The 26,531-nt window shown below is 38.9% G+C and overlaps 1 protein-coding gene across 6 annotated transcripts in view; it reads left to right on the forward strand.

The window, feature by feature from the left end:
- Positions 1-4,223: 4,223 nt before the first annotated feature.
- slc7a2.1.L (solute carrier family 7 (cationic amino acid transporter, y+ system), member 2, gene 1 L homeolog) overlaps positions 4,224-26,531 on the forward strand; it is a 55,863-nt gene continuing 33,555 nt past the window's right edge. For 2 of the 6 annotated variants that reach the window (XM_041589039.1, XM_018230264.2), the window contains exon 1: positions 4,224-4,323. The gene's annotated coding sequence lies outside the window, so the exon portion shown is untranslated. Of the gene's footprint in view, positions 4,324-23,835; positions 24,062-26,531 lie in introns of those variants that run through there. The other 4 variants (XM_041589035.1, XM_018230256.2, XM_041589037.1 and 1 more) reach the window with 2 other exon arrangements.

The following is a 26,531-nucleotide window of genomic DNA, read 5'->3' on the forward strand; positions in this document are numbered from 1 at the left end:
GTTAGTACTATAAATATATATAGCGATGCGGCTCCTTAACAGTTCCTTACAAACAAAATTATACACACATATATATATATACATACAGTATATAAATACAAGAGGTCCTCTGCACTGCCATTGTCATTATATTTAAGACATTGAGACATTTTGTGCATCCAGGCCCTAATGTGGCCTGAAACGTTGGATGCACAAGTTTGAAAAATTAATATAAATGGTTCACTAACCTGGGAGTGAGGGTCCTTGTAAAACGTTATATATATATATAAATATATATATATATATATATATATATATATATATATATATATATATATATATATATATATATATTCCAATAAACAAAAGCACTCACAGCTCTTTCCAATAATTTACACTCACATCTATGCGTTTCAACCTGCGTTTAGTTTGTACATTTACCCCATCCCATTTTCACAGTTTCATTTGTTCTATTCTATGTGCTTTGGACTGAATAATAGAACAATAAGGGTAAGGTCACACTGGGCGATTTGGGGAGATTTAGTCACTTGTCGACTAATCACCTTGTCTTTGCAAGGCGACTTTGTAATACGAAGCAATGCGTGTGCAATTTTTTATTTTAGCCGGCGCAAGACAGCGGTAAGGCATTCGAGGAGATTGGTCGCCACAAAGACGAGGTGATTAGTTGTCAGGCAACTAAATCTCCCCAAATCGCCCAGTGCGACCTTACCCTTAAGGTGTCCATATATGCGCACTTTGTAAATCATCAAAGAATGATTTACACACCCAATGTTTCTGCTGTATGATGGTGCAATTTAGCTGTCTATGCACAAGTCTTTATCTCTGTCTTGTGAAACAAAGGATTGGATATACGGTAACTCGCTACATATGGGGCCAGCATTAGATAGCTAAGAGGGCAATTATAACAGACACAGCACAAACAATAGGTCACCAAGTAAGATAAACCTGTTAATTGTATCAACTAGAAGAAATGCTATTATAATAAAACTACCTTGAAGCATTGTAAATGGTCAGCATTAAAACAAAGCAGAGGCTTAACAGCCCAGACAAGCAGCAGCCAGTCCCATTCAGTCCCCTAAGTACAGAACCACTAGAAGGGATTGCTTAGTTAGCAAACCCACAATCAGTAATCAGAGTGAACAAAAGTAAATACTGAGGGGTGGTTTCTCAAGTGATGGTGGTGGCAGCAGCTGTCCCCTACCCACTTTATCAGTGCTTTGGCCTTCCAGAGCACCTTGCCTCACAGAATCTGATTTACTTACACTTGCCCACCTGGGTACTAGTGTCATAATGTATAACATGGTTAATGCCAGAAAAACAGTGAAAAAATCTGTGCAAAATAATTGGTAAATTTAACAAGTGTGTGTTTTCATTTATGTCATTTATTTATGGTTGTCTAGTCCGACCCTATTATTTTATACCACTACATACCTTGCGTAATCCATTCACATCAATGGGAGAAATTCAAGTGTCCCGTAAGTTCCCGGTGTGGAAAAAACACACAAAAAAAGAGAGGGCTGAAAGCTGTTTTTTCTCCTAGTATTTTCAAGCTGCCACTTGCTTTAACACTGGTTTTTTTTACAGAGGTACTCAATCAATGAATATCAATTTGCAGACATTTTTTATACGCTGTCATGCCTGGTGTTGTGTAGTAATAATGTGTGGGTTAGAAAAAACTCCCCCCACCCCATCCTAACCCACAAAACCTTAACCCACAAAATGTTGCCATTGCAGGACCCGCACTCAACCCGTAACCACATCTTCTCACTCTGGTTTTGCTTCCAATAAGGATTAATTATATCTTAGTTGGGATCAAGTACAAGGTACTGCTTTATTATTACAGAGAAAAGGGAACTCATTTTATTAAAATGTGGATTATTTGGATAAAATAGAGTCTATGGGAGATGGACTTTCCATAATTCCGATCTTTCAGATCCCAATCCTGTATATTTCAATGGGGCAACAGCATAATTAGCACTAGCAGTGATTAGGCACCCACTGGTACAGCGGAGCACTAGCATATGTCCAGTAACTATAGCACTAGCTTCCCCTAGGCATGTACTGGTAATAAGAACCTCAGTTAACTACCAATATTACAGTTACTGCCCATGGCTAGTGCTTCACAGTACCAATGGGTTCTTAAGCCCTTTTTTTTTTTTTTGAAAGCCCAATGTTGTGCTTTCTTAAAGTGATACTGACACTAAAAAATGAATTTTAGCATATGAATGTGCATTGATTGTTACCTATAGGTCATGTTGATCATTTTTTGCCGAGAGGTTTGTTTTTGTATATAATTGTTAGTTGAAGTTCCTAAGCCTGACTCTCTAACACTCTGACTTTGCCAACCTGACTGTCCCATCTCAGCCTGTTAGTTACAGTTTCTAATGCTAACGGACTCCTGCTGCACAAATATGGCAGCCCCCTCATACAGGAACATGGGGGATCAGACAGGTAATGTAAAAGCATCATGCAAATACTTTATGGCAAAGTTAGAAGTAGCTTGCAAAGCCAATATTATAATAGATGTAAAAAAAAGTTTAATTTCAGGTGTCAGTATCTCTTTAAGGCCCCCATACACGGGGCAATAAAAGCTGCAGACAGACCAAGTCAGCAGCTTATCGGCCTGTGTGTAGAGCCCCCCAACATGCTTTCCCGATCGATATCTGGCCGAAAGTCAGGCAGATGCCGATCGGGCAGGTTAGAAAATCCCATCTTTTGGATCTGACTGTTCGTTTGGCCTCTGTTTTGATCCAAATGTCGGGCCCTGGGCACACGATTGGATCAGCCCACTATCACCCACTTCAATGTGGGCATATTTAGGAGAGATCTGCTTGTTTGGCGACATTGCCAAACGAGTGGATCTCTACGTCTATGGCCAACAGTGCTTAAAAGTGCAACGTGTGGGTGCCCAAGTGAGTCCTACCAAAAGGCATGGGCTCCAAAATCCAGAATCCCCAGGCCAAAATACAACTAAAGGCAACAGAAACAACGATGGGCCATCTTCACCCGAAGGATAGTGTGAGCCCCAAGTCCCGACCCCCCCCCCCCCGGAAAAAAAGGCACAGGCAGGGGGCAAGGAACTTCAGACTTTCCTTAGACTTTTAGCTAGGGAGAGTCCCTATGTCCCTGGATTCCGCCGAAGCCTCCCCCAGGGCACCAAAAGCCTGGGGCAGAGCCCAAAAAGGACTACTACACCCCTGCAAAAGACTAAATGTATATCACACATAAAAAGACAAATAAGTGCTATAAATAAGTGCATACAAAAGTGGATACTTCAGCAGCGCTACACCTTACAGCTGGTTCTGGAACACTAGTATACAGCCGGTATATGTAACTGGAGCATTAACAACCCTTTACTTCTCATGTGAGACTGAGCCAGACTAATGAGTGAATTCTGGGAAATAGCCTGACCAGGATTAGTCCAGGATACTAGTCCAGGATACTAAGGCACACCTACACAAATTCTATGAAAGTTATAAAAGTCACCTTTAGTTATACATACATGGTGTCTATCAGCAATTGGCAAGGAGTTAACTGTGCATACTCGGATTAGAAGATGACAGTTTTTGCCTGTTAACTATGCATGCTGGGATTTGTGGTTCAACATTTTTCCATGTTGAGTTCACTGTTTATGCTAGGATTAGGATCACCATTTTTGTCTGTTGAGTTAACTATGCATGCTGGGATTTGAAGTTCACGATTTTATCGGTTTAGTTAACTGCGTTCTGGAATTAGTAGTTCACTATGTTTGTTGGTTTAGTTAACTATGCATGCTGGGATTTGAAGTTATCAATTCTATTGGTTTAGTTAACTGTGCATTCTGGAATTATTAGTTCACTGTTTTTGTCGGTTCAGTTAACGGTGCATGCTGGGGTTTGTTCACTCACTATACTTGTTAGTTGATGTGAATATGCATACTTGTCTGCTGAGTCACAATTTTTTGCTGAGAAAACTGTGAATGCTGAAGTTTATAATTCACAATTATGTCATTGACTGGATTTGCTGGGCATGCTGGGATTTATAGTTCTAAATTTTCAGCTGAGATATGAGTGCTACATCTGTGCCAAAAAAACCCGACACATAATGAAGTATATGGGCATTGGGAAGGCGTCTTCTTCTGGTGTGCTGATCACTGCCTCTTATTGGCTACTCTCAGTGTGACATTCCCCCTCCCAAAATGCTCCCACCCCAAAGTGTGCTGTCAGACACCCAATAGCCTGTGCTTGCCCAGAGCCTTATCTGCCTGCAAGTCTCCCCACTGCTCCCAGCACAGAGGGCAATACAGCACCAAGTCCCTGCACAGACTGGAACACAAGGCAAACAGTAAGTGGCATTACCCCCCTTTCCCCTCTGTTTTGTGGCTTCCTGACCCTCTGAAGCAGCACAAGGCGGCAGAGAAGGAGTGAGCTTACACTTTTGGAGGAGGTGTGTGCAAGTGAATGTCTGCAAACTCCTGCTTCCTCCCATTCGCTGAATTGCACGGTGTGAACCTGGTCTGTACACTTGTGGGGCGTGCCAAACCCCCTTGAGCTAATTTAGGGAGCACTAGGGTGCATTGCTTATTTTGGGGAAATTTCATTGTGTGCCAGTCTCACTTACATCTACTGAAAGCACATAGCTGAAAATATTATGTTCTTTTATATACCTGTATATGTGCAAACTGCAGCTGCGGCTCTCATGCTTGAGCTCTGAGGGCATGCTGGGAGTTGTAGGACAGTAACAGCTAAAGGGCCACTGATGCTCTTTGTAGCATCATGCTTGCTGGCATTTTTATCTGATTCATGGCAAACGGTTTATGTTTGCAACAAATTTGTGTGCAACAGTTGCAAGTTTAAAGAGGTGGAATGTGCAATTTCAAGCCTATCTTAGGGGTGTAAGGCTCTAGCGACCCTGCAGCTAGTTGGATTGCCTGCAATCATATATTAAACACCAGTATGTATTAGACCACTTTTGTAAGAGATGGAAGAAAACACAGTGGGGCTCATTTATAAACTTCGCACAGGGCAGAATGAAAATATTTGCCCTGCGCATGGTTATATTTATAAAGCTGGATAAGTGTGTGCAAACAGATTTGCAAATTTTTTTTCGCAAATGTCCATAAGAGCTTTTTAAATATTGCAAAAAATGCAAATTGCGAATAATCTCCATTTGAGTTACGCCACAAATTTGGTGGTGGAGAAAATATTCGCATAACAATTTCGCAAATTGCGAACTTAAGTTACTGTCAATGATATTTTCCTGCACAGCAACCTCGCAAACTTGCCGCACTCATGTAAACACCCTTCATATTTGCGAAAATGTATCCACAGTGTGAATTCACAAAAAAAATTGAAAGACGGGCACAGCAGTGCAATATTTCAGAAAAAAAAAGCATGGGCAATACAACCATTTGCGAATATATATGCGCAGCGTGAACTTTTTAATTGACCCCCAGTGATGGTACTTATACGTAGTTTAGCAAGAGCTGGAGGTCCACAGCTTGTGCATCTCTGTTCTACATGTATCTTATATAATAATGGGCTGCACCTAGCTACATCGTATACAGAATTGTTATGTATTATATATGGTGTGTGTGGTACTAAAACTCTCATGGATGGATCTTGTAAGTGGCAGGAATAGTAATGATTATTATGACTGTATGTTGCTCTCCCAGTTTTAATAACAATGGCTAAATATGATTTGGTTGCATGTATATGTAAAAAAGATACATAATTGCCAGATATAGGCAACAAATCATGATGCATCAGTATCGGATGTAGGTACCCAAGGCAACATTCAGGTAACAAAACAAATTTACCAAAGTAAAGTTGACTGCACTTTAATGTGTCTTTATTGCAGTAGGTGCATAAGTGGCCCAAATGAAGTTTGGCCAGGCCTTGCTTATAGCGCATCAATGCCTTGTAGCTACACATGACAAAACTAATCAGTACAGACATATTTAATGTATCATACTGACCAAGTACAACCCAATGATTCAGTGGGGCAGCAAACTGACACTAAGGGGCAGATTTATTAAGGGTCGAAGTGAAAATTCGAGTTTTCAAAATTTTTTTGGTCAAAACTCTCAAATTCGAATTGTGAATTATCCAAACTCGATTTGAGTTTCATTTTGAATTCAAATTCGAGATTCATCATACTCTAGCCCTAAAAGAACTCAAATTCGACTATTCGCCACTTAAAACCTGCCGAATAACTGTATAAGTCAATGGGAGAGGTAAGGGATCAAGTTTTTTCGGAGAAAAAAACCCGAATTGAGTTTTTAAGTTCGAATCGAGTTCAAATCGAATTTGATTCGAGTTTTCGGGTCGATTCAATTTGTCCTAGTTGAGAAAATTTGATTTTATTAATACATTTAGAGTTTATGGGAGTTTTAAAAAATTCGACCCTTGATAAATGTGCCTCTAAATATCAAGAAAGCAAAGATTAGCCCTGCAACAATGTGACTTCAATGCAAAGATTGTAATGATACATTCTGAAAACAATGAATTTTAAAACGTTTAGTGCTCTAAAGCAGCATAAAGAAGGTAGCAGCACAAAATAAGGAATTGGTTCCTTGCCTTGCAAAGACTAATCCCAAAATGAGTTTTAACTACATCAGGTTGAGAGTGTGTATATCCTATACACCATCCTAAATGGTTCAGGGGTAAATAAATATATGATTTATTTTCCTCAGTATTTAAAATAGATAAAGAAGCCAGAGTTACATGACTCTCTGTGTACTAGTAGTAGTAGTAGAAGTAGTAGTAGTAGTAGTAGTACAGTACGCTGAGCTCAAGCAGCTTATCAGTGGCTGACCCGGGGCATGGTACTCAAGTCAATGTGAACAAGACCCCAGGACTTGTGGAATACACTCATGACTACTTACAGAGCTTATTTAATTCTTAAAGAGGCCTATTTCTTCTTTTGTCTTCTTCTTTTGTCGGACTCTCATCTGGTTTGGTACCGGTGAATTGGAGGAAAGATTATAAAATTCTACTTTTTTCAAATGTTTTACCTGACAGTTATAGGATTCAAGTTTGACACATGTATTGTGGAACCTGTTGAAAGGTTTGAAAGGATAACTAAAGTTATAATCACTGGGAGGTGGAAAAATGATTTGCAACTCCCAGTGATTATAATTGCTTACCTGGTACCCCAATCCAGTGCTCCTGTTTGCTAAAAACTGCACCAAAACAGGGTATTTCTATAAAAGCTCCTCATCATGATCTACTTTGGTTTTTTCTTTTTCGCTTCATTCTGGGCTGGGCAGACGTGCACAGTAGAACAAAAGCCAAACTTAGATACAAAAAGCTGGTTTTAATTCCGCTTTGCTTGTGCCTGCCCGGGCTGGGGAAAAGAAGATAGAAGAGGAAGGAAGATCAGGTTGATTATCTTCTACAGAAGTAACACAGGCTGGCGTCATATTCGGCCCAGGGTATCAGGTAAGTGACTACAATCACTGGGGTTGCCTAACATTTGGCACCCCACACTGATTTTACTGTCCTGGAAAATGGTATTATAACTAGGAATCAGCTGGTTTTATTAAGTCAAACAAATATACTTGCTTTTTTATGATGTAGTTAGTAGGAAGTTGGACAATGCTATTGCAGAAGATTTTGCCAAGGCTTTTGATCCATTGCCAAATAAATAATTGGCTTTCTTTAATGTTGGTCTTGGTGGTGCTGTTGTATATGAATAAAGAACTGGCTAATAGATCTTATTCAGTGTGTAGTTGTCAATTGCACATTCTCTAACTGGACAGAGTTCTGCATTGGTTCCACTATTATTATTTAATCTGTTCATTAATTGATGAGGTCAAGAAAGCAATGAGTTCTGTAAATGCTGTCGACACTGCATCTATCTAGAATATGTCGTCCTTGTAAGGGGATATAGACTGACTGGCAATGTGGGCAGCTAAGTGGCTCATACAAGTTAAATAATAGATGGCTAGCAGTTGTCTAAGATACTGTTAAAGGGGGGAGAAGTTCCATGCCAAAAGTTAGGCACCCCTCAAGTGATCGCATTTACTTACTGGAATCCCGGACCAATGCACCTATCAGGAGAAAGTAAATGCGATCACTTGGGGGTGCCTAACTTTTGGCACCCCAAGTATAACAGGACTTTCCTTTTCCTTTAAAGAGAGAATGGGCACTATAAACATCTATATTGATGGAGTAGAATTCACTTTGCAATGTCCCAATAGCTGGTGTCAGATCATTTGACTTTTTGTTAATGAAGTATAATCCAATAGCGGGCTGTGGTAGATAATAGGGAATGTTGTCACCAGCTAGCCTGAGAGAGAATTAGGCTAGGGCCACATGACATGGATCTCAGCCTGCAAGACTTATACTTTGCATGCTTTCTATACAGCTTGTGGTGTTAGAGTTGTTACTGTTGTGTAATGGCTGCTGAACCTGCTAATAAAGCACTGTTATACTCTACTCATCCTCGGCTACCAAAACATAACACCGGCCAAGAATACACTGCCTTGCCTGCTGTGCTGCCTGCACCTGGAATTATTACCACTGTTTGGGTGTAGGCAGACGCAGCAGATTTTGGTGCTGAAATGCAACATTTTGTGGAGCAGTGGGGCAGACGATTCTCTGCCTGGGGAGAATCTGTGTTGTGTGGCTGTATCCTTACAGCTTAGACAATGATTAGATGCAAGCTGAGCCTATTGCAGGTGATAAGTACAGGGTTTCCTTGTGCCCAACATTGTAGCCTACTTTATCTTGCTCTGTTTTTTAAAATTTGTTACAGATTGCTGAGTGTAGCCATTTTCCCAGAAGCAATTGCTCTGTGCATGGGTGCAATTTATGATCCCTTAGCTGTAGGGATGGGCAAGATCAGACAGTCAAAAAAGTGACAGATGAGGCCCTGAGTATTGCATTTACAAGGTGGCAGTTGTGTAGAGTGTATCATAAAGGAATGCCTGAAGAGGAAACTTCAAGCAATTTTGGGAGACTGAAGAGACACATGAGTTTTACCACCAGTGATTCACATTATTCCTGGTGGGAATCAGATTTTATTTTAAATGTCAGGTTAGAGCGATGGAACACAAAGGAAAATCATTCAAAAAAAATTCAAAAGATGAACCACTGCAATGTTTCTCAGTTTTGTTTGAATTAAACACCCCAACTAGTCCTAATTCTGTCTATTTAATTCCTAAATATATGTAGCATGTAAAACAGAACTGTGTGTTTGTATTTATGTATCTGGAGGCTGAAGTACTGAAGTTTTGCCAAACAGCCAATAGCTCTCTTCCCACTATAGGTATTGCTGATAAATTTAGAAACATATTCATGCTGAAGATTTTTACTGGTGATGGGAATTTTGTGCACTTGCTATATGGAAAGTAAACAGCTAACACATATACATACTTCTTTCCCTACATTCCGTTGTGGAGGGATAAGGTATTTTACAAGTAAATCACGTTTTTCAGCTCATCCCTTTGGTAGCACGATGACAGCTTTAAGGATCTTATAGCAGAAAACAGGACACATGCTGGTGTTGTTTTTCGGATATGGATGTTCATTTGTTCTAAATGGTACTGGGCCTATTATCCAGAATACTCGGGACCTGGGGTTTTCTGCATAACAGATCGTTCTGTGATTTGGATCTTCATACCCTTACTCTACTAGAAATTAATTAAACATTAAATAAACCCAATAGGTTGGTTTTGCCTCCAATAAGGATTAATTATATTGTAGTTTAGATCAAGTGCTAGGTACTATTTTATTATTACAGATCATTCTTAAAAATTGGAATTATTTGTTTAAATGGAGTCAATGGGAGATGGCCTTCCCAAAATTTGGAGCTTTGTGGATAATGGGCTTCCCCACACAGACCTTACATTGCAGCCCAAATAAAGTAGTGTAAATATAGGCTTAGGGCAGGCAATGGCACACAGTGCGCTCGCTGGAGATTAAGCAGCAATTACTATTTCCAAGTGATAGACATTTAACCCACCAATGCACTGGCAGGGTCCAGGCGACTAACATTTTTTAATCTAAGTTTGAAGGAATGTTGCTAATACGATAATTGATCTGCAAAGCTGCTTAAACAATAGCACATGACAATCCCAGTTGGAATATCCTGAAAAGGCGATTGCTGGTTTCACACCGACCTCTTGAAATGAGGTTAGGAGGGCAGTTTCTGTTTAATGGCTTTTATTCCTGTGTAGAACCAACCTGTGAGGGACCACAACAACCTGTGAGGGACCACTGGTGAATGGGCAGCTGGACTTCAAAAGTGTTGTTTGATTCTGTGGAGATGTCACATTCATGGATATTGTTAGCTCTTCATCTTTACAGGATAGTTACTCTGTGTAAGGACCATCAAATGTATACTGACAGCAAACTCTGTATGTCATTCTTTTCTGCAGTGCAAACTAGAATATTGTATCGTTCATTATGTTTGACAAAGGGCTGCAGTTAGGGCAGACATGTTGCCTTTTATATTGGATTGGCTGTTTTTTTCAGATTTGGGTGCTCAATGAGACCCTTTAAGGACCCAAACAGAAGGTCCTTTAAAACCATATGTCTGCTTTGTAGCACACCTTAACTTAAGTTGCCTGAATCTTACATTGAAATTCAGGACACACAGGGAGCATTGCTTGGCACTCTGCAAAATGAATAAATATAGGTCATGCTCACATTCACTGCTTCCCATTCCCACACCCACTCAAGATCATAATATCGTAAATTTAAATGTGCTTTGCCCATATTTTGCCAGTGAGGTTTAATGGCTGTTAGGGGCCCAACGAACACATTTTCCTGCTCATTTGGTGTATATACCCAGGGAAATCCACCAGAAATATCAGCCAAACTCCACTGCTCCACTGTTCACATCCCGTGAACCTACAAAAAGTTGAGAGCAGTAGAGCATGTGCTCCATGTGCCCTTGCCCTAAATAGCTGGATATGTGAGTGGTTACTGAGAGCCTTATTTGACCCTACTTTTACATACCTCCCAACATTTTGGAAAGAAAGAGCGACAAAAATATTTGCTGCGCGAATCACGGTGAAGATTTCTTGACCAAACTCATTTTTGTGGCCACAACCCAAATTACCATGTTCATTTTAAAAAATTTGTCAGGTTATGAAAGTTTGTTAAATTGTTACAATTGTTTCTTTGCTTATCTTACATTGTTAAAAAAAGTATCTAAGTGCACCTGCCATGTATTCTGACTGGGCTCTCTCAGCCAAAAACCAATTGAGTTTTAGAAACATCGTATCTTTTTCTGGCTGTTCAGTGCAGGAGATTAAAGAGAAAGTCGGGACATTTCAGTAACAATCTGGAACTGCAGGTTGAACTGTCAAAATCAGGACTGTCCTGCGAAAAACAGGACAGTTGGGAGGTATGCTTTTAATGATATTATCTGACTCTACATTGATTTAAGGTTCAAATGAATGAAAATAGGCAAAGGATACAGGTGATCTCAGTATGTATGCAATATTGCATGGTATTGCAGCAGTCCCATATTAGCACACTATGCAGAAATGTTTAGTGGAGGTTGCTTGCTTTAACTACAGTGCAATCTGACATGACTTGCTATTGATTTATGCTGTGCAGCTGCAGCCTCTGGTCATAAATAGAGAGATATTATAAACTATGGCTGTTGAGGATTCACCCTGCCTTCACCCTTATCCAAATTGTTAAAAGCAATGAGTCAAAATATTGATGGTTATTTAGGATTTAAAGTCTTACCCAGATTATGATAATTATATTGGTATGTTGTAAAACAATAAACTTTTAAATACTGTCCATAGTGTGCTGATTATACAAGTCTGTGTTCTTTTGCCAAACTCCCTAGAATTTCTAAAATCCCCGAAATCTAGAAATTTTTTTTAAACAAAAAAGGACCATACCATTTTATCCCCTGAAATTAAAGGTAGACGTCCTAGGAAATCTACAAATTAAACTGGCTTCCTTAAAATCTAATTACGCATTAAGGGCAGAGACACATGCTCAGATTCAGGGAGATTAGTTGCTCAGCGACAAATCTCTTCTTCGGGGTGACTAATCTCCCCGTGGGGTGGCAATTGGTGCGCTTCATTTTCCGAAGTCGCCTGAAGTTGCCTCATCAGGAAAATCGGGCGGCTTTGGAAAACGAAGCGCTCCGAGTGCCACCATTCCGGCAATTTAAATTCTTGCCAGCGGGAGGCAGTCTGGGCAGATTAGTCGCCCCCGGAAGAAGAGGCATTTTATCGCCGGGCGACTAAATCTCCCTGAATCTGAGCGTGTGTCTCTGCCCTAACAACAATCTCCAGCTGCAATTAAATCATTATAATGCATCCTCTATGAGGAGAAGACTTTAGCCTTTCATAGAAAAGATGCTCTTCTTACAAGAGTCTGTGTTGTCTTTGCAGTGACAGTATAAATTATGCCCAATCAGCTCATTTGTATAGTTTTGCAATAAGTTTAGAAGCATAAAACTAATTTGTTTTTTTGTAGTTCACCTTTTTTCCTGTGGGCTGGGTTATAATCGTGTTTGTAAAACCATTTACACAGCTTCGCCTTGGAAGAATCAGCCAAGCATTGATTGTAAGGTTGGTTTAACATGTCAATTTACATGTGTTTGTTTTGGTGCCTTGTACCAGATGGCTTGCACTTAGTCTAGTGAAGCAAGTGGGAAACAGGCTGTATCTCTACTTAATATCAGCCAATGCAGCAATATTTTCCACACCATTGTGAGTAGGAGAGTCACCATTCGTTTTTTTTAAGCCTACTCCGGTGTTTTAGATTTAATCTACTGGGGGTCAGAAAATGCTGAAACTGCTGTGTTTGCATGCTTTTCTTATGTGCTTCATTTTTTCTATTTAATTTTACCCTCTCAAAAATTGGATTGTACCTATTTAGAATTTTTTTTTATTAGTCTTCACCAATAGTGACCACTTTCTTACTGAATTTGATCAAAAATGTGATTATAAATTCTCTTTCTTGTCCCGTACATAAACAGCAATATGATTATGTGCCAGCTGAGATGTACATGTCTAAACGATCTGTGGACAGTTTCCAATTGCAACACTTGCTTATCCCAAGGGAAATTCTGGGCATCAGATCCGCATTCTCAATTTTAGATTAGGAATGGGATTAGTCAGAGAGCAAATGGTGGAAGGGCATAAGCGAATGCTAGACTTGCAGTGTAGGCCTAAACTCAGGGGAGGTGGGCTTAGCTGAAACTAGCAGCAGGCTACATCTGAGTAGGTCACGTTGACGTTGGATGACTAAATTGATTCCAAGTAAAGCTGGCCATAGACGTAAAGATCCGAAGGATTCGTACAATTTTCGAGTCCCAATATTTTTCATCCCATGGAGATCGGTTGTTTGGTCGATCGGCCAGGTTAAAAGATTTCTGTCGGCTGCTGATTATATCTCTGCATGTATTGCCGATCGGACAATTTTCAGTAGGAGACTGTCACTAGTTTTTGTCGGACATAACATTTGTACGATTGCTGTAGGGGCAGAACATTGACTGATCTGTTCTTTTACTACTTTATTTGATTTGAACGATTGGATCTTTGCGTCTATGGCCATCTTAAGTCTATTCGTACAAGAACAAGCAGTGTTGGCCTATCTGAGCTTAACCTCATAACAACAAGAATGTAGGCCAACTCAACTTCACAGGAGCAAGCTGTGTGGTCCTACCAAAGTCTAACCTAACAGCAGCAGGTAACATAACAACTGGATGATTTAGTTGGGCCTAACTAAGCCTAATCTCTCATGAACGAGCAATGTGGGTCTAGCAGCCTAACTTATAACATATGGTGTATATATAATTGTAAACATAAATTAAGTGAATAATGACATACCTTATTCTTTTCTAAAGAACTCATCTGCGATTCATATTTACACTAATGTATGTGACTGCTGACATATATCTTACCCTATCTGAGGCATTTCCCACAGTTATTCAGAGTGTAGGAAGAGCATATGCTGATTTTCTCAAAAGCCTGTGTGTCATGAAATTCCCAAAGATTTCTATGGCTAGCAACAGAGTTTGAGACAGAAAATTGTTTTAGAATTAGAGCTGAAGAAGAATGCATTAGCCATAATTAAAAACCCCTCTCTTGTTAATGTGCTCAGAGCACTCTTCTAAGAACATTTGAAATGTATGTTTTTTTTCTACTTTTAAGGATATTAGCAGTTTTTAAATTTAAAAACTTAATGCAATTGAATCAACAGCACCACCTGCTGTTTATTTTGGCCAACTGGCATCAGTCAGCCTCAAATGCATTTCCTGAGAAAGAAATTTCAGAAGGCAAATTTTTAATCCCATATGGCATGGTTGTGCATGTGACCCCATAATGTAACATTAATGCTGCAATGCTTAACCCTTGTCATTAACACAGTAAGACTCCAGTGCTTATATCTTTTGAGTACATGAAAAACAAGTTGCTTTAACACATTTCCCTAATTTTAAATTCTCCCGAATTTTCTCCTGATCCCTTGAAAAAATGTAAATGGGGGTTCTGATGTATGTTTTAATAGCATCCATACTACAGACGTCGGACAAAACATTCTATAATTATCAGACCAGGGTTGTGTTCCATTTGTATATGCTGCAATTTTATCTGCTTTCCTCTAGTTTGCTGGCTTGATGCCCAATCAGAGAGTTTGTAAAGAACCTGGTTATGGACTGACAAGAACCTATAGTCAAATCTGTGTATCTGTTGCTGCAATTAATGAATAATGTTAAAGGAGACAAGAAGTCACCCCAGTAAGTTTTGGTATTTTGTTAAAATCAGTCAAAAGAAGCTATTTTGCAACATAGATTTCTTTTTTTCGCTACTATCCAAAATATATAGCAGCCAGTGCTTCTGGTACTGTGGTTGGCAGCTGATCTGTCTTTTCTGTGTATCGGAAGCCAATTAGAAGTAAGTACCATTATGGGACCAATTATCTAGAATGCTGAGGTTTTCCAGATAAGGGATTTTTTTTAAGGGCAGGTTCATTAAAAACTCTAAAAGCCCAAAATCCAAAAATACACCAACTAAAACCTGTTGAGGTCATGTAGAAGTCAATGGCAGAAGTCCCTTGAACCATTTCAAGATGTTTTTAGCCTTCATGATATTCTGCATTCTTTCCTCTGGTCTGCGCTCAAAAACTCGATCACTTTATTTCAGTTTTTACAGTTTTTTACATTTGGATTTTTTCATAAATAAGCAAATGTTTGCATTGTGAGTTTATTTGAGGTAGTAAATACCTCACAAACCTCACAAACTCGAAATTTGATAAATAACCCCCTACATGAACTAAAAAATTATTTAAACATATTTAAACAAACCCAATAGGATTGCATTGCCTCCAGTAAGGATTAATTATATCTTAGTTAGCATCAAGTACAAGGTACTGTTTTTATTATTACAAAGAAAAAGGAAATCATTTTTTTTCAAAATTATAATTACTTGTTTAAAATAGAGTCTATGGGGCAGATTCACCAAAGGACGAAGCAGCTAACGTTAGCGACAATTCACCAGCGTTGCTACCCACAGGGACATCGCCAATTTACTAACAGGAGCAGATGCCAGTTCGCACTTTATCGCAAGGTGACTTTACGCTCTGGCGAAAGGCCGTTACTCCACAAATTCAGTAAAGTGCGGATTTTACTGAATGCCTCAGATCAGGCGAAGTGCTAAAAAAAAGATAGATCTTCCTCAATCTACTGTCACTTACATCATATCCTGTGAGCCGATACTGCATTAAAGTTCCAAAAATGCTGGCGACTTTTCCTTTTTTTGAAGCGGGATTGCCTGCAAAAGTCCTAACAAACTTTTTGTGGGTAATCGGTTTTCTCCAGACATTTCATAACATATGGAACATTTTACAGTGGGCTCATTATATTAACTCTCTTGTCTTTATTAAGGTTCCCTGGACATTTGTAATAAAAAGTGGTAACTTCAAGCATTTGCACCAACATTTATAATAAAGACGTCCATACAACTTTAAATTACCCGCCCTATGCAAATCGACCTAAGCGCAAGATCACTAGTGAATTTTCGTTAGGCACAAACGAACGCTAGCGCATCTTCGCTAAGAAATGCTTGCACTGCCGAAGTAACACAAGCACCCAGGACAAAACTCTGCATATTAGTGAATTGGCGTAGTCGTAGCTAGCGAACTGGAGCGAGCTGTGCGAAGCTGACGCTGGCGAAAATTTGCCCGTTAGTGAATCTATCCCCAGGGGAGATGGCAGTACTGTAATAAAGAGTTTTCTGGATAAAGGATTTAGTATAACCAACCCATGTTTTGCTTTGTATGGCCATCTGGGCAGTGTCAGACTGGCCCACCGGGATATCAGGAAAACTCCCGGTGGGCCCTCTTGCTTCTAAACATCTGGCCTATTTCATGGTCATTCCCTATTTCTTTATGGGGAAACATGCTTAATAATGGGAGAATATTGTAATAAAGAGGTTGAGTGAGTAGAGGATGAATAATAGTTTGGAAAGGTCCACTGTCTGGTTTTCTGGTGGGCTCATGGTTTTAGGTTTTCTGGTGGGCCCAAGGTCTAAGGCTTTCTAGTGGGCCCCTGGCATTCCAGCCCGACACTGCATCTGAGTGCATAGGAAATCTCATGTACATTGCAATCAGTCACATTTATTGGAACCCTGAGTAGTATATTTTCATGTATTAGAAGTCTTTGAAAATTAGAATCATTTCAAATTCCTGGAATTTATTTTACTGGGTAATTTATAAATACGTTTGTGTGAGGTTCCGATTGCTATCTTGGATTCGGAAGCCCCCGTGTCGTGTTATAAGAACGTGTAATTATAAACATTTTCCTTTGTTTGAACTGTACTATTTCAGATTGGGAAGAACACACAGCACTTCCACTTCTGCCCCATTCATCCCTGTCCTATTGTACCTTGACTGGGATTCAAACAAAAATTCCTGAATAAATAAACACCCAGAATTTTGCATCTGAGGTGTCCCCGCTGTGTTGTATTTTTGGCCTGTTTAATGTTTTACAAATGAGTATATCCTTTTTGATGTTGGTCTTATCGGCACATTCAGCTATCTGTTTAACAAGTACTTGGAAGAACCTTTTTTTTCAGTACTTGGAAAACAAGAAGGATGCTCAGCAGTCTATCAGGCTAATAATGTCCACTATATTCTCTCATATATAGGAGATTACAGCTGTTATTGTTCCCCATTCTTTAGCCTCGGCCCTAATTAACAGCTTCCGAGGAGAAGAAAAACATTGCAGGAATTAATTTCAAGAAGGATGTCGGGAGTTCGAAGAAGTAGAGGAAATGGTCAATATAGACCATTGTTCTGGTTAATATTTTTGGCACTTTGTAGTTCACGCTACAATGCTGGTTCACGTGTCCTTATCTTAGTTTTCCTCCTAACCACTACTTGTCTTTTACTTCACCCAGAATGTTCCTTACAAGGGAAGCTATTTTCTCTCCAGCATTTGTAAGACCTTTGATTTATATCATGTCTGGGTTTCAGTCTGGCAGATAGTGAAGACTATTTAATAGCACTTAAATAGTTTGGACTTCTACACCTTATTCTTAATAATGGGATACTGACAAACCCATCTTTTCATTATGTATAATAACCTACATTATTGGGTTCCATTTTGTATATCACAGGTTGAATAGAGGTATGCACTAAATAAATATAAAGCTGGCCATAGATGTTGAGATTTTTAAAAGATCCGATCGTCATCGTGAGACCACGATTATCTTGGAACGATCGTACGATTGTACGAATTGTCCGTCAACTAAAAAGACCAATTTGCCAGGAAAACAAAGGGGAGCTGCCTGCTTGGCCCTGCAAACATAGATAGATTGCACTGGGACCGACGAAGATGTTCGATCGTTTGAATCCCACTAAACGCACGATAATTTCAAAGGATTGGTCGGACTTTGCTAAAATTGGTCGTTCGGCAAGAGAAATTTTTGCGTTTATGGGGATCTTAATGCGCAGGATTAGGAGGCATCATATAGTATTGCAGGTAGTTTAGTGCTGCCAGTCTGCTTTGCACAAGGATTTTCCTCCTCACAAGAGATAAGTGGCATCTATGATGAACAAATTTGTGCCTCAGTTTCAGAGGTAGAAAGTCAACCCACAATGCATTAGCAAAACCCTTCCATGTTTGACTGTATGGATGATGTGTATTTCTTTGTAGCCTTTTCAAATATTGTGCTTTATTTGATGTTTCTCTATATGCAGTCATATAGACTTCCTTGTTCTCCTACCATAGAGCCCACTTTCACTGAGTTTGCATTGAATGGCACGGGTTGTAAATGTTGAACCTTTTTTTCTGAAACGCAGCATATATTTTTGTGGCTGTTGGTTGGATTTCCTTTGACCAGGGCCGGACTGGGCTGGTGGGAACAAAAAACTCAATGGACCCTGGTCTTCATGGGTCCTGCCAACCCAGCCCTGCTCCCTGTGGCACTGCGGACATACCATGACCCCTCTCACTCTATTGCAAGTTAATGTAAAAGGTATGCAATGCGGCAGAGGTGAGCAACATGTAGCTGAGGTTGGAGCCCGGTCCATCCCAGTCCACCGCTGCCTTCGACCAATCCTTCTTTGGACTGTTCCATTATTATTTCTGTTGCCTCAACAATCACAGAGATTAGTTCCAGTACCATGGGCCTGAAACATCATTACAATGTGTGGTGGACACAGGAACATTAAGGTCCCTGGAGATTCATTTGTACCCTTGAGGTAGCCCATGCTTTCTTCCAATTTTTTTGTCTTCCCTCCTCAGTCAGTTTTCTACTTTTCCAACTTTTCTTCATATTCATCATGATGCACTCAGACAAAACAAGACAATTAAAGACAACTATTCCCAATTCCGAATGGCCAAATGCATGCTTCTTGCACACATTCAGGTAACTTACAATGTCTAAAATGTCCAGTCCATTTGGCCATTTCTGTGGTCAACTTGAATTTTTGCATTATAATAATTCTATTAAATACACCTGTGGTACCCATAGAGCCTTCTTACAACTGGATATCATAATGTGTGCTAGTTTTTTATTTTATTTTACAAGTAAACCTATTGAAATATTGTTCTTGATACATTTTTATGAAATCTTTGATTAATATGTACTTCATTCAGAATATGGCTGAATTATTTTGCTCAAAGAGATACAATGAGTCATCAATTGCTTCAATGAGCTGCACTGTGTGGCAGGCTGTCGGCAGGTGGCAGTTGGCCTGCTGTCTTTATGGGAGGAGTCACAGGGTAGTGGTTAGGGTTAGCTACCCTAAGCAGAGCCTGTCCCTTTTCTGAAAATTTGCTGCCGGTACTTAATAATCAGAAATACAGAATGAGCTCTCTTCATCTTCCCAGAAAGATGAGTGAGTTAGTTGGAAAATGCTATAGCACTTACTTGGGTGCTTTACTGTTAAGCTGTGTTATTCGTAATAGAATAAGTGATGCTCGACAGACTATTAATAGCATTGTGACGTGATATTAGCCTTGATGAATGTATACTAAGAATTGGTGATACTTAAGAACAAACTAGACAACTGAAAACATATTGTGGAAAATAGGGAGGAAAGGGAAAGGAATAGACATAGTGATACACCATATCCATCTCCTGCATAGGTGCAATTTTCTGGATCTAGCAAATTTCACCATGATTCTTCTTTTAACTCAGTCTGTTATCTCATTAGCTGATTACTAACAAACCACACTTCAGTCATTTCACAGCCAACAACATTGGCTAGTTATAAAGTGATGTGTATACCTTTCCCATACCATGTCTAGACTAGCCTGGACTTACTAAAGCTGATGGAAAGCTAACATCCAGACAAATTACTTCCATGATCATGAGTCAAACCATTCTAAAGATTTATCCAAATAATGCCAGTAGCCAGCTTATTTCCAGTTTAATACACCTCTTTAATCTCTCCGTCAACTCTCCTTTGAACTACTTTTGTACAGAATTGATCATCCTCTGAAGAGCGGCCACTTTATTGTTTTATAGTTTTAGGAAAGGCACAATATGTACACAATAGTATGTTCTGGTCAGTTCTTCCCAGCAATAATTAGGTTCAAGTCAATGCATCTCCACCATGTTAAATCCATCAGGCAGTGCAATTTCTCTTGCCTGTGGTCTCCAAGGCCTTAATATTATTATTAATTGTATTTATATACCGGAATACTAATACTAGACCTAACAATTTAAATATACAGACAAACATTTCAGAATCAATTCATATGTGTAGTTACAACTTGATCTTGTTATGCAACAATAGGTGGAGGACCCTGCTCAAAAGAGCTCTCAATCTAAGATAATTGGATGGTAAATAGATGTAATGCCAATAAAATTGTCTGTTTTAAGGAACCAGAAATATACATATATTTTAGCTAATCCATGCTTCCATTTATTCATAGGCACCTAAGGATAACAACACACGTATCAAAGCATATTACACATATTAATACATATTCTGGAAAAGTTTTTTTCATAGTGGTCAGCTGTTCCTAATTTTCTTGGGCAGCCCCTCTCCCCACTCTCCATCACTATTTCAGAGCTGACAAATGCTTTCTTTTACTTATTTCCCAATAGTCTTATTTTGATTATCATATGATAGGTGTTATTTCTTTCAGTACAGTTCTCATATGGGGTGATAAGTGTCCCTGCAAATGTTTTGTACTAGGGATGCCCCGAATCCAGGATTCGGTTCGGGATACGGCCAGGATTCGGCCTTTTTCACCAGGATTTGGATTCAGCTGAATCCTTCTGCCCGGCCGAACCGAATATATGCAAATTAGGGGTGGGGAGGGAAATCGCGTGACTTTTTGTCACAAAACAAGGACGTAAAAAATGTTTTCCCCTTCCCACCCCTAATTTGCATATGCAAATTAGGGCTTGGATTCGGTTCGGTATTCGGCCAAATCTTTCGCAAAGGATTCGGGGGTTCAGCCGAATCCAAAATAGTGGATTCGGTGCATCCCTATTTTGTACTCTATTTGTACTTTTTAAATAAAATATATGAATAAACTTGAGTGGATTCTATGCACACACTGTCTTATGTCTACACTTTGCCAGCCTGTAAAAATTAAGCTGAATTACAAAACCAACCATCTACCAAAAACTAAGGCTGGGCTCAGTAATAGAATAGGGTCACATGACCATGATTTTGAGGCAGTATTAATATTCTTTAAATTTAGAAAAAATTCAGATGCAGTTGCCTTCCTGTGAAGATAGAAAAGTTAAAATTGTAAATAAAAATGACTAACTTTATTCTAATTTTGCCAAATCAATTTCAGTACTGTATATGCCGATAGAAAATCTAGGCTATGGTGTTTGCACTCTGTGAGCCATAAATGTCTTTTGCATCATGGGTCTCTAAAACCAACCAAACGTTCACAGAAATGATGTATTAATGCAAGCATGCTTTGTTTTTAGAGATATGTGTTTAGGGAACATACGTCCCTTTTCCACTAGGTCACTCTGTACTTGCCTTGCTGCCAAATTCCAGTTGATCAAATAGGTTTTGACTGAGATTTTTAACCCCATAACTATAATTGAGAAGTAGGCTTGTCAAGTTTTTGTTGACTTGTAAGACCCACCCATTTATTAAAAAAATGCAAAAAATAGTCTTTTTACACTATATCATTGCCAACACACTATTGTGTGCAGTTCCCTGCAAGCTACCGCCATTTGAAGAATCCGTGGAAATAAGGCAGGTGTAAGGGCCGGCCAGGTGAGTTGGGAAAGAATGTTTTCTTGGGGACCATCCCTTTAGTTTCTATGAAGCTACCACTCTGGACAGAACATACAAGAACTAGTCAAGTTATATAGCAAGGAACAGTAAGGGCTAGGTAGGTTTCCAAAGGTTCTGCTCCACTAGGTTCAGAACTAACTAGAATAAGCCAGGCTGAATACATATGAATGCAAGAAAAGTGGATATGCAGAATGGGAAAAGGGAAAAAAAACAATTTCTGTTCTTTTGCTGACAAGAGCACGTCTCTGTTGCTAGTACATTTTAAATTGCGAACTTTTTTATTTTGTAATGCATTTTGTGCGTAACCAGATAAGAATGTTAAGTAAATGGCTCCTTGTTTGCTGTTGGAACATATTTATTGCCCAGATGTTGCAACCATCTGAATTTGTGACAAGAGGCACGGTTGGAGGAGCCAATCACATGAAGCCTAGTGGCTAGGGGAAAAAGTAATTTTTAAAGCAAATGTTGTGAAATTTGAATAAAAAAATGCCCCTTGCGTTATATGGCAAACACATCTGCCGGTAATTGCTATTAGTCTTTTGAATTGGAATAGCTGGGCAAGCAAGGCACAATATGCTGACTATATCTTTTCAGCAGGTGGGGGCGGTTGTGGGATATTGTTTAAATCTTGATTAAAAATCTTGATTTAAAAGAGTCTTTTCTGACTCATTTATTGACCTATAGAAATATATATATTTTATATGTTGGTGGTCCACTAGCAATTTAAATTTGTAGTTGTTTAGTCAAAAATGCATTTTGTTTCTTAATACAGGTATGGGACCTGTTATGCAGAACAGGACCTGGGGCTTTCCTGATAACGGATCTTTATGTAATTTGGATCTTCACATCTTAAGCCTACTAGAAAATCATGTAAACATTAAATAAACCCAATAGGCTGGTTCTGCTTCCAATAAGGATTAATTATATCTTAGTTTGGATCAAGTACAAGGAACTGTTTTATTATTAGAGAGAAAAAAAAGGAAATCATTTTAAAAAAATTGGATTATTGGAATAAAATGGAGTCTATGGAAGATGGCCTTTCCATAATTCGGATATTTCTGGATAATGGGTTTCCGGATAACGGGTTTCCGGATAACAGGTTCCCATACCTTTACAAAAAATTGTCTGCATTTTTTTCTTAATACAAAACATTGTAAGCAAGTTTCCATTACAAACATTCATTAATTATTTTAGTGGTTTTAACATTGTTTGCAAATGTAATTGCTATTGAAATCAGTCTCTGTACGTTTCTTGCTGGTGCTAAAAGAAACAACAAATACTCTGTTTGGTTGTAGTTACATTTTTTTAATAATTCAACCATTGCAAATATTAGGGGTCATTTTCAAAGCAGAAGGCCGTGTGCAAAGTGCAAAAGAAGGCATGCATTTGTATATTTACATCTTCACTTTTGTTTTTGTTTTTTTCTTTGGAAGGGCACTTGGGGCCCCTCCTTTCCTATGCATGTTCTTATATTACCCAGAGCCTCCCAGAGACGTGTATATTTATGGCTTGCTGATGCAGCTATGCAACTGATTCGGCTGCTGCTGTGTCCAAGCCCCCAATGTCTTTGGGCCCAAGGCAAATGCCTAGAAAATGTAGTACATTTCCTTGTTCTTTTCTTCTTCAGTGGATGTTGGTGACATTTTTTAATTAGCACTTGAGTCAAGCAGCTTCATCCATGGAAAAGCAGTCACAAGTGTGTTGAGTGTGCATAGGAATGTGTACCTTGTCTCGGCAACTCAGGCATGAAGTTACTAAGCACAAATGTGTGGTGAGGACCCCCCATCAATTGACTATGTGGGGGTACACCACATGCCTAAATGAATTTACAGTATTTACTTCTGTACCAATAAGAATAGCTATGAATTGTGAGAACGTGCCCTTATAGGTCTAACTTGTGACATACCGTACATATATATGTAAGGAATAACAAACTTTGTTGTTTAATATGAGGTTCTTGGAAGTCACCTAGGAATTCTGTTTTTGAAGATGCCTTAATCTATAAATCCATGTATAAAAAAATGCCAATCTGAATTACAAAGACGTGTGGACTGAAACACAGGAAATTATTGTCCCTATAGAGATACCAAGATAGATAAATGGAGCCACTGTGTAATATTGAATTGAAGTCATGTTTCCTGAGTCCCTCCCACTGGAGCACTGCAATAGTGGGAGTAGGGGGTTATATTCTGGAGAGTGAGCTGTGTCAGAGAAGCAGTGTGTCCAGTGGGCAGGACATTTGACTTTGGGAAAGGTCCCACAAGTAACTGTAGTAGATATTAATTTGCTTGCTAGTGCTTGAAGGCTGCTTGCTCACCAGACAAGTGAAGCCTGGACGAGTTTAGCCCTGCATAGGAAAAGACAAAGTAGATTTTTTGGTAAGTAATTTAGAATCTTTTAATTTTTTTTTTTAAAATGCATTTTTTTTTGGTAAGTAATATGTTCCTGGTAATGGACATAAAGTATCTGCTTTCTGACCTAGAGTGGTAGGATGTTACTAAACCTCTCATTTAAGTTATAAGCTTTAGCCTAGTTTTTGTGCATTATTCTCTTTGTGTAGTAAAGTGTTGTCAATATGTAATTACAATTTAATTGCAATAATAATAGGCTCCACTAATACCTTCTCGAAATTCTCAGTTTAATTCCACCAGGAGACTTATTACTCTGACTGATCTATCTATCTATCTATCTATCTATCTATCTATCTATCTATCTATCTATCTATCTATCTATCTATCTATCATCATCTTTCTTTCTTTCTTTCTTTCTTTCTTTCTTTCTTTCTTTCTTTCTTTCTTTCTTTCTTTCTTTCTTTCTAGATGTATGTACATATATACTGCACACTCTTTTATCCACTGAGTAATTAACATGGAAAAGGCATTTACAACAGTAATGGTACTTACAAGTCAGTCTGGCAGGAGACGTTTTTACCGGCAGGTATATCACTCATACAGAAGTTCCTGGAGCTTGCTTAGACCAAAGTCCATTCAAATGGATACTGGCTCTGCAGTTTTCCATAAAGAGATGCTTTAATTACAAATAATGTATTGTATTTGTACCTGGAAGCAATGTCTAATGTTTCATAAGATATGGCAGTAGTATATTGTATGTGAAACTGCAACCCTGTCCTGCTTTATGGCTAAGTGTCTAGCCATCTTCATAACAGCGCATTCAGACCACATATTCTATCTTAAACCCACTGTTTGCATCACTTCAGGATTCAGAGCCTGACTCAGCTCTGTGCCATTAACATAGTGCTGCTGTTGTCATTCACAACCAAAAGAGCCTCTCTCTGCAATGGGTAATGAAGATCAGAGATGATGCAGAGGGAAAAAAACTTCACATCTGTTTCAAAGTAATATTATTAAACCTATCATTTTTAGTAACAGGGTATTACTAAGTTATAGTGAAAAAAATGAAGGGCATATATAACTTTAAACATTACTAATCTTGATATATTGACATATCTCGAATAGTTGTACTATATTTTTAGTATTGTACTATATTTTACTGACTGTGCTCATTTATCTAATAGTACATTTTCTAAAGTAGCCATTTTTTTCTCATTGTGATTATCATATATAACTTATATTAAAAATTTACTCATGTTTTGGATAATTTCCCGGCATCTCACTAGTGAAAAAGGTTGAAGGACAAGTTTAGTTTACTTAATTTTAACATGTGCTGTCCTCCTCTTTGATTGCAGCATAGGTAATTGTTAACTAGAACCTGCTCTCTGCTTTTCTAACTTTCATGTGATTTTATCACAACCCATGACATACACTCGTGCTAGTACTATCAGGTGATTTCACTGGGGATGGAGGGTGATTTAAGGTGGACTCCCCCCACTTGTTTGGGACAAATACCAGAAAAAGTCTGGAAATTTAACAACCATTTCTCTTAGTTGTCTCTGTCATAAGCAGTCTGATCCCTATTGTCTTTGTTAGATAAAATTCCAAGACACAAGTTAATTAAAGGTAAAATATATTCTGTTCTGTTATGGGTGTAATCATTGCACTTGTGTAGGAAATATATTATCCCTGAAATTTCAGTTTCACAATTTGTTTAGCTTTTCTGTACATCTCTACTCTTTTCCTGGAAGTCCTTCCAATCTTTCTCCCCCCCCCATGCATCTGTCCCCATTTCCCACCCTAAGTGTATTTACCCTCATCATTAAGTCCTTCCTGAGGTGCATCTGTCTCCATGTCCCGACCTCATCTGTGTTCCTTTGCCCCATATCTCTCCCCATTCTGAGCTTCATTTGTGCCACATTCTATGCACTGAATATGGCCTATCTCCCTTTTTCCTAGGTGCATTGGTCCCTCCCCAAATCATCCCATAGACATATTTGTCTCCATCTCCATTCTCCTTTCTTTAAATGCATTTTACCATCTTCCCCTTCCTAATTACATTTGTCCTTTCTCCCTTCCCTCCTTAGATACATTTGTCCCAACCAACTTCTTCCCTAGATGCATTCATTCCATATTTCTCTCCTCACTTGGGTACATTTGTCCCATCTCTGTGCATTTGAAAACCACAGACGAATGCATTTACAGATATTTTGAAGACCACTAAATTTGTTTAATGTTTATTGGAATGTTACTTAGATGTACAGTTTCTTTCATTACATAGTAACATAGTAAATTAGGTTGATAAAAAGACACACGTCCATCAAGTTCAACCTTTTAACTTTTTTTTAACCTGCCTAACTGCCAGTTGATCCAGAGTAAGGCAAAAAAAAACTCCATCTGAAGCCTCTCTAATTTGCCTCAGAGGGGAAAAATATCCTTCCTGACTCCAAAATGGCAATCGGACCAGTCCCTGGATCAACTTGAACTATGAGCTATC

This window comes from Xenopus laevis, chromosome 1L, assembly GCF_017654675.1.
Source record: "Xenopus laevis strain J_2021 chromosome 1L, Xenopus_laevis_v10.1, whole genome shotgun sequence".
Taxonomy (NCBI): Eukaryota; Metazoa; Chordata; class Amphibia; order Anura; family Pipidae; genus Xenopus; species Xenopus laevis.